We start from the raw sequence: 13,378 nt of genomic DNA on the forward strand, positions 1-13,378 counted from the left end.
CATGCCACCCCAGTTTAGACCCAGCCATATGCAAATCAAGCCATATGCAGATCAGTCTTGACCCTGTTCCCCATGTGAACAGTCCAGCCTGCACTGCCAGGCCAGGTCCTCCCTGGATTGGAAACAAGCATCCTGAGTCCGGTTTTGGGGTATCACCCCTCATCAGCCAGGCTAGCTTGAATCCAGTGGCACAGTGAGCAAGGGACCAATGTTTTGGCATACCCTTGCCACGTAGGGTGAATTTAGCAACACAACAAGATGATAGATAGAGTGCTGAAACATTTCAAACACTCACCCCCAGTCACAGATCTGGGTTAAATCCATTGATGTTTTGCTCACCATGCCACCCCAGTTTGGACCCAGCTTTATGCAAATCAGTCTTGACCCTGCTCCCCATAGTGGCTGGGGCCAAACTGGAATGGCGCAGCAAGCAGATTAACAATGGATTAGAACCCAGATTTGGGACAGAGGGGTGAATGTTTGACAACTTTTTGTGTTGCATAAATCTGATAGAGACTACTAGTTGCAGATTCCTTCCCTTCTAATTTTCCCCCAGGTGTCAGACTGGATCCGAAGATTTTTTATTTTTTTAAGCAATACCCTTGCGGGTCAGTAGGTGGCGTCGGTCGACTCCACAGGCGTCATTGGCGTTGCAGTCACCGTGATGATGTCAAGAATAGTACATTCCACCTCAGCGCAGTAACGTCACTTTTTTCCACGGCATGCGCTGATCTGGAGACGAGCTACCCTTTGTCACTTTTTGACCGACTTCGACTCTTGTCGACTTTCGGTGAGTTTTTTGGTGCATCAGGGGATGTCCCCAAATACCTGTTTCAAACTGTGCGAGGACTGTCGCCGCTTGATGTCGGTGACTGATCCGCATCAGGTCTGTTTGTGGTGCCTGGAGCGCGACCACGACCCGAAGTCATGCACCCGAAGGTCTTGAGTGAGCAGTCCCTTAAGCTTATGGCGGCCTGGCACTCGACTCAGTGTAGGTCTCAGTCTTGCTCGAGGGGAAGGTTTCTAGACTGGTTGTGGAGCCACCACCACTCTTCTTCGACTTCTTCTTACCTTGACCCGAAGACTTAGAAGAAGAGATCCCATCAACTTTTGATTTCATCCCATCGCTCGGCTGATGCGACGCGGGAGGAGCGTCAACACTTGAGGAGTCTGCTTCTGGGTCTTCTCCGCTACTCCCCGAGTTTCGGGGAGCCGGGGCGACCCCTGCCCAATTAAAGGAGTTAAATGAGGCCAGCCGCCTCATTTTTGGGCAGTCCGACCACCCTACGGCACCTTCCGGGCCCAGAGTGTTCGGTTGGGGGGCCTTTGGGTTCTGCTCCGGTGGATTCAGCTCAGGCCACCAAAGTCCCCTCCGGATCTGCTCTCGGATCCACACCAGCTCTGCCCGTACCATTGAGACCTTCCCTAGCACCGGTTTGATTGTCGATGCTCCCGAAGTCTGTGGTGCCCACCATCATTGTCGACCTGATCCTCATCCCTGATGACTGGGTCGGACCAGCGTCGGCCGACAACACCTCCTTCTTCAATGGGGCCTATTGACCCCAGTTTGGATTCTGACCCTTATTCTTATGGTTGCGAATTCAATAAATGATTGGAGGGGTCCCTGAACCCTTATGAATACCAGGATGACCCTAACTTGAACTTGGCATAGGAATTGGGCGAGGCCAGTGGTCTGAATACCTCTCCAGACTCTGGCATGCTGTCTTCTCCTACCGTGGCTATGGAGAAGGGAGCAACTTACTTCATGGTGGTCAGAAGGGCGGCTGAGGTCCTGGGCCTTCAGCTGCCTACTGTTCAGGTCTGGTCTACTCTCCTGATGGAGGTGCTTCAACTAGGGTCTTCCACATCTGAGCCTCTTCTTCCATCCAATGAAGCCCTCACCAATGTCTTTTTGAGTACCTGTTCCAGACCCAACACAGGGGCTCATGTGAACAGGACTATCACACGTCGCCATTGGCCCGCCCTGAGCAACCCTAAATTCCAACACCCTTCGCCTGAGAGCCTTGTCACCCAGGCATCCTTATCCTCGGGCGCATTCTTTTCTACACCTCCAGATAGGGAATCAAAAAGGCTGGAACAATTTGGGGAGAAGATGTTTTTGTTCCTCCAGTCTCGTGCTGCAGTCAATTAATACCGCATGCCTTTTGGGCCGCTGTACCCACTCTCTTTGAGATACGGTCGTGCAAGTTCTGCCGCAGGTACCAGAGGAGGCGAGGCCTGTGCTATTGTCTCCCAATCTGTCACTGATTGGAGAGATACGGCAAAGTTCACTATCAGATGTGGGCTAAACACAACAGACTTTGTAGTTAGATTGGTTGCGACAACGGTGGCCTTGAGGTGCCACGCCTGGTTACGTACATCTAGTTTCTCAGGAGATGTTTAACATACTCTTATGGACATGCCCTTTGATGGCTCCTGTCTCTTTGTAGACAAGGCGGACTCGCCTTTGGAGAGGTTCAAGGACTCCCGGGCTGCGGCTCGGTCCCTCAGCCTTTCCACTGCCTCTCGCCCGCAAAGTTCTCCCTTTCGCCCCTTTCGTAGCCACGGAAGGGGCTCCCTGTTGCGTCCCTTTCCCAGCCGCCATGCCACCTATGCTGTTCAGCCCCTGCATGGCTGGGGATGTGGAATCCCACGTGGTCATGGGACAGGGAACCAGAGGTCTGCCCAGTCCACCCCTGCCCTTGTGCAGCCTCTATACCCTCCTAGTCCGTCCCCTCACTCCGGTCCAGCTGGCGGCAGGATTTGCCATCACCTGCCCCACTGGGAATCCATCACTACAGACAGGTGGGTTTTGAAAATCGTTCGAAGGGGCTACTCCCTCCCCTTCAAATCTGCCCCACCAGCCATGCCTCCATCAGTCAGGCGTATTCCGGAGGAACATTTGGCCCTTCTCCACCAGGAAGTTGCAGCTCTCTTGTCCAAGGGAGCCATGGAGAGGGTCCCTGCACCAGAAGTAGGTTGTGGCTGTTATTCCCGCTACTTTCTGGTGCCCAAAAAAGAAAAGAGCTTACGTCCTATCCTAGACCTTCGGGACCTTAATCTCTTCATCAAGAAGGAGAAATTCAGAATCCTCACCTGGGCTCAGGTCCTGTCTGCGTTGGACCCAGAAGACTGGAATGTAGCATTGGACTTGGAGGACACTTATTTCCATATTCCCGTCCTGCCTGCCCATAGACGTTACTTACGATTAGTAGTAGATCAAAAGCACTTTCAATTAATGGTGCTCAGGTTGGGGGGGTTCAGTTTTCCCCTACCTTGACGGCTGGCTGTTGAAGGCGGACTCACCCCAGAAAGTCGTCTCCCACCTTCAGACTATAGCGAACCTCCTGCACATGCTGGGGTTCACTATAAACGTGCCGAAGTCACACGTGACTCCCTCTCAGACGCTCCCTTTCATCAGACCTGTTCTGGACACAGTACAGTTTTGAGCCTATCCTCCCGAAAAGCGAGTTCAGGATATTCAGGCTATGATTCCGATTGTTCAGCCTCAATCTTGGGTTTCGGTGAGACTGACTCTGAGTCTGCTGGGCCTTGTGGCCTCCTGCATCCTGCTAGTGACACATGCCAGGTGGCATATGCGGGCTCTGCAGGGGGACTTGAAGTTCCAGTGGATGTAGCATCAAGTAAATCTCCCCGACATGGTCCAGATCTTGGAGGAGACTGCGAAAAACTTGCAGTGGTGACTTTTGAATCTGCATTGGGTCAACGGCAGATCCCTCTCCCTTCCCCAACCAGATCTATCCATAGTGACGAATGTGTCACTTCTGAAATGGGGTGGCCACATGGGAGAGACGGTGATCAGAGGCCTCTCGTTTCTGGCGGAGTATGGGCTCCATATCAATCTTCTGGAGCTTTGGGTGATCAGGTTTGCGTTGAAAGTATTTCTTCCCTCGCTCAAAGGGAAAGTAATGCAAGTGTTCACGGACAACACTACTGCCAAGTGGTACTTGTAGGAAGCTGGCCTGGTGTGTGGTGGGTACCTGTGGTACTTGCACCTTATACCAGGTCCAGGTATCCCCTCTCAGTGAAGTGTAGGTAGTGACTAGAAGCTAGGCTTTCTAGAGGTAGCTGTGGATGAACAGCCAATGCTTATCTAGGAGACATGCAAAACTCATACAATACCACTACAGTCACCCAGTACTTACACGCAAGAAAGAAAACACTTGGTTGTACCAAAGTACAGGGAGTTTATTTTTGTAACACAATATCAGAAAATTCTAGAGAGGCAACCCTCCAATAGGAGGTAAGTAAATGTGTGTGTGTGTGTGTGTGTGTGTGTGTGTGTGTGTGTGTGTATATATATATATATATATATATATATATATATATATATGTTCGATGGCATATGTAGCTGCAGATACACATGCTTTGCACATCCTGCCATCTAGTGTTGGGCTCGGAGTGTCACAAGTTGTTTTTCTTCGAAGAAGTCTTTTCGAGTCCCGAGATCGAGGGACTCCTCCCCCTTCGGCTCCATTGCGCATGGGCGTCGACTCCTTCTTAGATTGTTTTCTTTCCGCCATCTGGTTCGGACGTGTTCCTTTTCGCTCTGCATTTCGGTTCGGAAAGATAGTTAGATTCTCAGAAAATTCAACGGTATTGTTTGCGTTCGGTATCGGGTTAGTTGCAATAGATCGACACCGACTTTTGAAGAGCTCCGGTAGCCCTTCAGGGTTTTTCGATCCCCCGGTGGGGCCTGGTCGGCCCGACCACTTGTCTCTTCAAGGCTAATGGAACGGACCCCATTCCGCTTCTGCCCCAAATGTCACAACTAGTATCCTTATACAGATCAGCACCTGGTCTGTAACTTGTGTTTGTCCCCAGAACACAAAGAAGAAACTTGTGAAGCCTGTCGAGCGTTTCGGTCGAGAAAAACATTAAGAGACCGAAGAGCGAGAAGACTGCAGATGGCGTCGGTGCCGACAGGACAAAGACATTTGGAGGAGGAAGAAGAAACCTTCTCCATCGAGGAGTCGGACTCGGACGAGGTCGATCCCGAACAGACGCTCAAAACCGTGAGTAAGACGTCGACACATAAAACTTGCGAGAAGACCGCAAAAGCCCAGGGGACGCCACCCCCAGCAGGCCATGGCTTAACCCCAAAAATAGGTGACCGAACATCGGCACCGAAAAAGGGCATGCATGTGTCGAAGACATCCAACTCCGGTTGAGATACCGGCACACAGCAGACTCGAACCCGAGACAGCGGGTCCGAGCAAGTTCGGCACCGAGAGGGCGGCACCGAAACAGGTCGGCACCGAGAGAGCGGGACGCCAAAAATAAAAAAAGTATCATCTGAGCCGAAAAAGACTGCCAAAAAAGTTTCCATTCCGAAACATCAGGCCTCGGAACCGAAATCAGCTTCCTATACAGAGGAACAGGGACTGTCCTCACAAATGCAAGGACATAAGTTCGGACAAGAACTAGAGTCAATGGAGCCAGACAACACTCAGAGAAGGCTCCACATCCAAAAGGACATAGGGAAGATAAGTACTCTTCCCCCAATTAGGATGAAAAGAAGACTTGCCTTTCAAGAAAAAGACAAGCAGCCACAGGCAAAGGTGGCAAGACAAATAACACCGCCACCATCTCCACCACACTCAACGCACACATCACCGGTAGCCACTCCACCACTGATGCAATCCCCAACTCATACTGGAATGAGTCAGGATGATCCTGACACATGGGATCTTTATGATGCGCCAGTGTCAGATAACAGCCCAGACTGTTACCCAGCGAGACCGTCTCCACCTGAAGACAGTACAGCCTACACGCAGGTGGTGTCAAGAGCAGCGGCATTTCATAATGTCACCCTGCATGCAGAGCCTATTGAGGATGACTTTTTGTTTAACACACTATCCTCCACACATAGCCAATACCAAAGCCTCCCTATGCTACCTGGAATGCTAAAACACTCCAAACAGGTGTTTCAGGAGCCTGTAAAGGGCAGGGCCAGAACTCCAAGGGTGGAGAAAAAATACAAGCCACCACCAACAGACCCGTATATATCACGCAGCAATTAACACCATACTCTGTGGTAGTAGGGGCAGCTCGCAAGAGAGCAAACTCTCACACCTCGGGGGACGCACCACCTCCAGACAAGGAGAGTCGCAAATTTGACGCTGCAGGGAAAAGGGTGGCAGCACAGGCGGCCAACCAATGGCGCATTGCCAACTCACAGGCACTGCTGGCAAGATATGATAGGGCTCATTGGGATGAAATGCAACATTTCATTGAACATTTACCCAAGGAGTTCCAGAAAAGGGCACAACAGGTGGTGGAAGAAGGACAGAGTATCTCAAACAATCAGATACGGTCAGCAATGGATGCAGCAGATACGGCGGCTAGGACAGTAAATACAGCAGGAACCATAAGGAGACACGCATGGCTGCGTACGTCAGGATTCAAGCCGGAAATACAACAAGCCGTCCTGAATATGCCTTTTAACGGACAGCAGTTGTTTGGGCCGGACGTGGACAGTGCTATCGAAAAACTTAAAAAATACACTGATACGGCCAAAGCCATGGGCGAACTCTACTCCCCACAGAGCAGAGGCACATTTTGCAAAACGCAGTTTAGAGGGGGGTTTCGAGGACAAACTACAGAAGCCACAACCTCACAAACAAGGCCCACTTATCAGAGACAATATCAGCGGGGAAGTTTTCGGGGACAATATAGAGGGGGACAATTCCAAAAGAGTAGAGGGAAGTTCCAAAGTCTCAAAACAAGCAGTGACTTCCACATCACAAATCCCCAACACATAACACCTGTGGGGGGAAGACTAACCAAGTTTTACATACATTGGGAGGAAATAACAACAGACACTTGGGTCCTAGCAATTATCCAGCATGGTTATTGCATAGAATTTCTCAAATTCCCTCCAAACGTCCCACCGAAAACACACAATATGTCAAAACACATGGATCTTCTAGGACTAGAGGTCCAAGCGTTGCTACAAAAAGGAGCAATAGAATTAGATCCAATTCAACAGAAAGGAACAGGAGTTTACTCTCTCTGTACTTTCTCATACCCAAAAAGGACAAGACTCTAAGACACATATTAGATCTCAGAACATTAAATACCTACATCAAATCAGATCACTTTCACATGGTGACATTACAGGACGTAATCCCACTGCTCAAACAACAAGACTACATGACAACACTAGACCTAAAGGATGCATACTTCCATATACCGATAAATCCTTCACACAGAAAGTACTTAAGGTTTGTATTCCAAGGGATACATTACCAATTCAAAGTGTTGCCATTCAGGATAACAACTGCGCCAAGAGTTTTTACAAAATGCCTGGCAGTAGAAGCTGCTCATATCAGAAGGCAGCAAATACATGTGTTCCCGTACCTAGACGATTGGTTAATCAAAACCAACACGCAAGAACGGTGTTCACAACACACAAAGTACGTCCTAGAAATCCTCCACAAACTAGGTTTCTCACTCAACTACACAAAGTCACACCTTCAGCCGTGTCAAACACAGCAATACTAAGGGGCGACAATCAACACAATAAAAGGGATTGCCACTCCAAGTCCGCAAAGGATACAGGCATTTCACAATGTAATACAGGCCATGTATCCAAAACAAAAGATAAAAGTCAAGATGGTGATGAAACTCCTAGGCATGATGTCCTCATGCATAGCCATTGTCCCAAACGCAAGATTGCACATGCGGCCCTTACAACAGTGCCTAGCATCACAATGGTCACAGGCACAGGGTCAACTTCTAGATCTAGTGTTGATTGACCGCCAAACATACACCTCGCTTCAATGGTGGAACAATATAAATTTAAACCAAGGGCGGCCTTTCCAAGACCCAGTGCCTCAATACGTAATAACAACAGATCCCTCCATGATAGGGTGGGGAGCACACCTCAACCAACACAGCATCCAAGGACAATAGGACACTCTGCAGAGACAGTTTAACATAAATCACTTAGAACTACTAGCAGTGTTTCTAGCGTTGAAAGCATTTCAACCTATAATAACACACAAACACATTCTTGTCAAAACAGACATGACAACGATGTATTATCTGAACAAACAAGGAGGAACACACTCAACACAGTTGTGTCTCCTGGCACAAGGAGTATGGCATTGGGCGATTCACAACAGCATTCGCCTAATAGCACAGTATATTCCAGGGATTCAGAATCAGTTAGCAGACAATCTCTCTCGGGATCACCAGCTGATCCACGAATGGGAGATTCACCCCAAAATACTAAACACCTACTTCCAAAGATGGGGAACACCACAAATAGACCTATTTGCAACAAAAGAAAACGCAAAATGCCAAAACTTCGCATCCAGATACCCACAGGATCAGTCTCAGGGCAATGCGTTATGGATGAGTTGGTCAGGGATATTTGCATACACTTTTCCCCCTCTCCCACACCTTCCATATCTGGTAAACAAATTGAGTCAAAACAAACTCAAACTCATACTAATAGCACCAACTTGGGCAAGACAACCTTGGTATACAACACTACTAGACCTCTCAGTAGTGCCTCATGTCAAACTACCAAACAGGCCAGATCTGTTAACCCAACAACAACAGATCAGACACCCAAATCCAGCATCGCTGAATCTAGCAATTTGGCTCCTGAAATCTTAGAATTCGGACATCTGGACCTCACACAGGAATGTATGGAGGTTATAAAACAAGCTAGGAAACCAACCACAAGACATTGCTATGCAAATAAGTGGAAAAGATTTGTTTATTATTGCCATAATAAACAAATACAACCCTTACACGCATCTGCTAAAGACATCGTCAGCTACCTACTGCACTTACAAAAGTCAAAGCTAGCTTTTTCGTCTATTAAAATTCATCTCACCGCTATTTCAGCTTATCTGCAAATTACGCATTCAACATCACTATTTAGGATCCCTGTCATAAAGGCTTTTATGGAGGGTCTGAAAAGAATTATCCCACCAAGGACGCCACCAGTTCCTTCGTGGAACCTTAACATTGTCTTAACACGGCTCATGGGTCCACCGTTTGAACCCATGCACTTATGTGAGATACAATACTTAACATGGAAAGTAGCATTTCTAATTGCCATCACATCTCTAAGAAGAGTAAGTGAGATACAAGCATTTACCATACAAGAACCCTTTATTCAAATACACAAACATAAAGTAGTTTTACTAACAAATCCTAAGTTCTTACCAAAAGTCATATCATCGTTCCACTTGAATCAAACAGTAGAACTACCAGTGTTCTTTCCAGAGCCAGATTCTGTAGCTGAAAGAGCACTACATACATTAGACATCAAAAGAGCGTTAATGTACTACATTGACAGAACAAAACAAATTCGAAAAAACGAAACAATTGTTCGTTGCTTTCCAAAAACCTCATACAGGAAACCCAATATCCAAACAAGGCATTGCTAAATAGATAGTTAAATGCATTCAAACCTGTTATCTCAAAGCAAAAAGAGAACTGCCTATAACACCAAAGGCACACTCAACTAGAAAGAAAGGTGCTACCATGGCCTTTCTAGGAAACATTCCAATGACTGAAATATGTAAGGCAGCCACATGGTCTACGCCTCATACGTTTACCAAACACTACTGCGTGGATGTGTTAACAGCACAACAAGCCACAGTAGGACAAGCAGTACTACGAACTTTGTTCCAAGCAACTTCAACTGCTACAGACTGAACCACCGCTTTTGGGGAGATAACTGCTTACTAGTCTATGCAAAGCATGTGTATCTGCAGCTACACATGCCATCGAACGGAAAATGTCACCCAGTGTACATCTGTTTGTGGCATGATACGCTGCAGATTCACATGCACCCGCCCGCCTCCCCGGGAGCCTGTAGCCGTTTGAAGTTGATCTTGAACATTTGTAAATTTGTAAATATATCACTTTAAACCACGTTATGTACATACATACTTACTCCATTGCATGGGCACTATTACTATAATACACAACTCCTACCTCACCCTCTGCGGGGAAAACAATCTAAGATGGAGTTGACGCCCATGCGCAATGGAGCAGAAAGGCGAGGAGTCCCTCGATCTCGTGGCTCGAAAAAGACTTCTTAGAAGAAAAACAACTGGTAACACTCTGAGCCCAACACTAGATGGCGGGATGTGCAAAGCATGTGAATCTGCAGCGTATCATGCCACGAACAGATGTACACTGGGTAAGTGACATTTTCCATACCCATCCATCCATCTCACAGAAAATACCTCAGGTTTGTCATACAAGGAAAACATTACCCATTCAAAGTATTACCCTTCGGGATAACAACAGCCCCCAGAGTATTTATAAAATGCCTCGCAGTAGTAACGGCCCATATAAGGAGACAACACATACACATATTCCCATATCTCGACGATTGGCTAATAAAAGCCAACACTCAACAGCATTGTCAAAATCACACACAGTACGTAATAGATACCCTACAAACAATAGGGTTTTCTATAAATTACCAAAAATCACACTTGCAACCATCCCAACTACAACAATACTTGGGACTAACACTCAACACTCAAAAAGCGATTGTCAGTCCAAGCCCACAAAGGGTACAATCATTCCACACCATGGTACCAAAGATACAACCAAATCAGCACTACACAGTCAGATTTGTCATGAAACTCCTAGGCATGATGGCATCATGCATCGCAATTGTCCCAAACATGCTTCTACACATGCGGCCCTTACAGCAGTGCCTTGCAAAACAATGGACGCAGGCACAGGGTCAACTCCAAGATCTAGTGTTGATAGACCGCCAAATACACTATTCGCTTCAGTGGTGGAACCCTGTAAATTTAAGCAAAGGGTGGCCTTTTCAATACCCTGTGCCTCACACCATTCTCATAACAGATGCATCAATGATTGGGTATGGAGCACACCTCAATAATCAGAATCTACACGGACAATGGGACAGTCAACAGAAACAACTACACATAAATCACTTAGAGCTGCTAGCAGTCTTCCTAGCACTAAAAGCATTTCAACCTCTTGTAGCTCACAAACACATTCTTGTCAAAACAGACAATATGACAACAATGTACTACCTAAACAAACGAGGGGGACACACTCATCACAACTATGCCTCCTAGCACAAAAAAATTGGCATTGGGCAATTCACAACAACATTAGCCTAATAGCGCAATATATTCCAGGCATTCACATAGCGGACAATCTCAGTCGAGATCACCAGCAAACTCACGAGTGGGAAATACATCCCCAGATACTACAAGAATACTTTCACCAGTGGGGGACACCAGACAAAGATCTGTTCAACAAAACGCAAAATGCCAAAACTTCGCGTCCAGGTACCCACACACTCAGTCCAAGGGCACTGCTCTATGGATCAATTGGTCAGGGATATTTGCTTATGCTTTTCCCCCTCTCCCACTCATTCCTTTTCTAGTCAACAAACTGAGTCAAAACAAACTCAAACTAATACTCATAGTACCAACGTGGGCATGCCAACCGTGGTACACCGCACTGCTGGACCTCTCTGTAGTACCTCACGTCAAACTTCCAAACAGACCAGATCTGTTAACACAACACAAACAACAGATCAGGCACCTCAATCCAGCGGCGCTCAACCTAGCAATTTGGCTCCTGAAGTCTTAGAGTTTGGCTATCTAAATCTTCCAAATGAGTGTATGGAAGTTGTAGGAAGTTGGCTCTGTATGTACTATTTCAAAGTAAGAAATAGCATGCACAGAGTCCAAGGGTTCCCCTTAGAGGTAAGATAGTGGCAAAAAGAGATACTTCTAATGCTCTATTTTGCTGTAGTGTGGTCGAGCAGTAGGCTTATCAGAGGGTAGTGTTAAGCATTTGTTGTACACGCACAGGCAATAAATGAGGAACACACACTCAAAGACAATTCCAGGCCAATAGGTTTTTGAATAGAAAAATATATTTTCTTAGTTTATTTTAAGAACCACAGGTTCAAGATTTACAAACAATACTTTAAATGAAAGGTATTTCACTTAGGAACTTTAGGAACTTTGAATTAGCAAAATTGCATATACAGTTTTTACACAAATGGCAATAAGCTGTTTTAAAACTGGACACTGCAATTTTCAACAGTTCCTGGGGGAGGTAAGTGTTTGTTAGTTTTGCTGGTAAGTAAACCACCTACAGGGTTCAAAGTTGGGTCCACAGGTAGCCCACCGTTGGGGGTTCAGAGCAACCCCAAAGTTACCACACCAGCAGCTCAGGGCCGGTCAGTTGCAGAGGTCAAAGTGGTGCCCAAAACGCACAGGCTTCAATGGAGAAGGGGGTGCCCCGGTTCCAGTCTGCTAGCAGGTAAGTACCTGCGTCTTCGGAGGGCAGAATAGGGGGGTTTTGTAGGGCACCGGGGGGGGGGGGGGAACACAAGTCAGCACAAAAAGTACACCCTCAGCTGCACGGGGGCGGCCGGGTGCAGTGTGCAAACAGGTGTCGGGTTTGCAATGTAGTTCTATGGGAGACCTAGGGGTCTCTTCAGCGATGCAGGCGGGGGGGGGGGGGCTCCTCGGGGTAGCCACCACCTGGGCAAGGGAGAGGGCCACCTGGGGGTCGCTCCTGCACTGGAGGTCGGATCCTTCAGGTCCTGGGGGCTGCGGGTGCAGTGTCCTTACCAAGCATCCGGTTCTGAGAAGCAGGCAGTCGCTGTCAGGGGGAGCCTCTGGATTCCCTCTGCAGGCGTCGCTGTGGGGGTTCAGTGGGGTCAACTCTGGCTACTCACAGGCTCGCAGTCGCCGGGGAGTCCTCCCTGTAGCATTGGTTCTCCACAAGTCGAGCCAGGGTGCGTCGGGTGCAGAGTGCAAAGTCTCACGCTTCCGGCGGGAAACGTGTGTTCTTTCAAAGTTGCTTCTTTGTTGCAAAGATGCTTCTTCCTTGGAGCAGAGCCACTGTCCTCGGGAGTTCTTGGTCCTTTTAGATGCAGGGTAGTCCTCTGAGGCTTCAGAGGTCGCTGGACCCTGTGGAACGCGTCGCTGGAGCAGTTCTTTTGAAGTGGGGAGACAGGCCGGTAGAGCTGGGGCCAAAGCAGTTGGTGTCTCCATCTTTTCTGCAGGTTTTTCAGCTCAGCAGTCCTTCTTCGTCTTAGGTTGCAGGAATCTATCTTGCTGGGTTCTGGGAGCCCCTAAATACTCGATATAGGGGTGTGTTTAGGTCCTCGGGGTTAGTAGCCAATGGCTACTAGCCCTGAGGGTGGCTACACCCTCTTTGTGCCTCCTCCCTGAGGGGAGGGGGGGCACATCCCTAATCCTATTGGGGGAATCCTCCATCTGCAAGATGGAGGATTTCTAAAAGTCAGAGTCACCTCAGCTCAGGAAACCTTAGGGGCTGTCCTGACTGGCCAGTGACTCCTCCTTGTTTTTCT

At 47.9% G+C, this 13,378-nt stretch overlaps 1 protein-coding gene across 5 annotated transcripts in view; it reads left to right on the forward strand.

Moving 5' to 3' along the window:
- The window catches only part of GUK1 (guanylate kinase 1), a 211,537-nt gene that overhangs the window by 163,894 nt on the left and 34,265 nt on the right, over nt 1-13,378 (forward strand). The window lies entirely within an intron of this gene.

The sequence above is a fragment of the Pleurodeles waltl genome, chromosome 10, assembly GCF_031143425.1.
Source record: "Pleurodeles waltl isolate 20211129_DDA chromosome 10, aPleWal1.hap1.20221129, whole genome shotgun sequence".
NCBI classification, from domain to species: Eukaryota; Metazoa; Chordata; class Amphibia; order Caudata; family Salamandridae; genus Pleurodeles; species Pleurodeles waltl.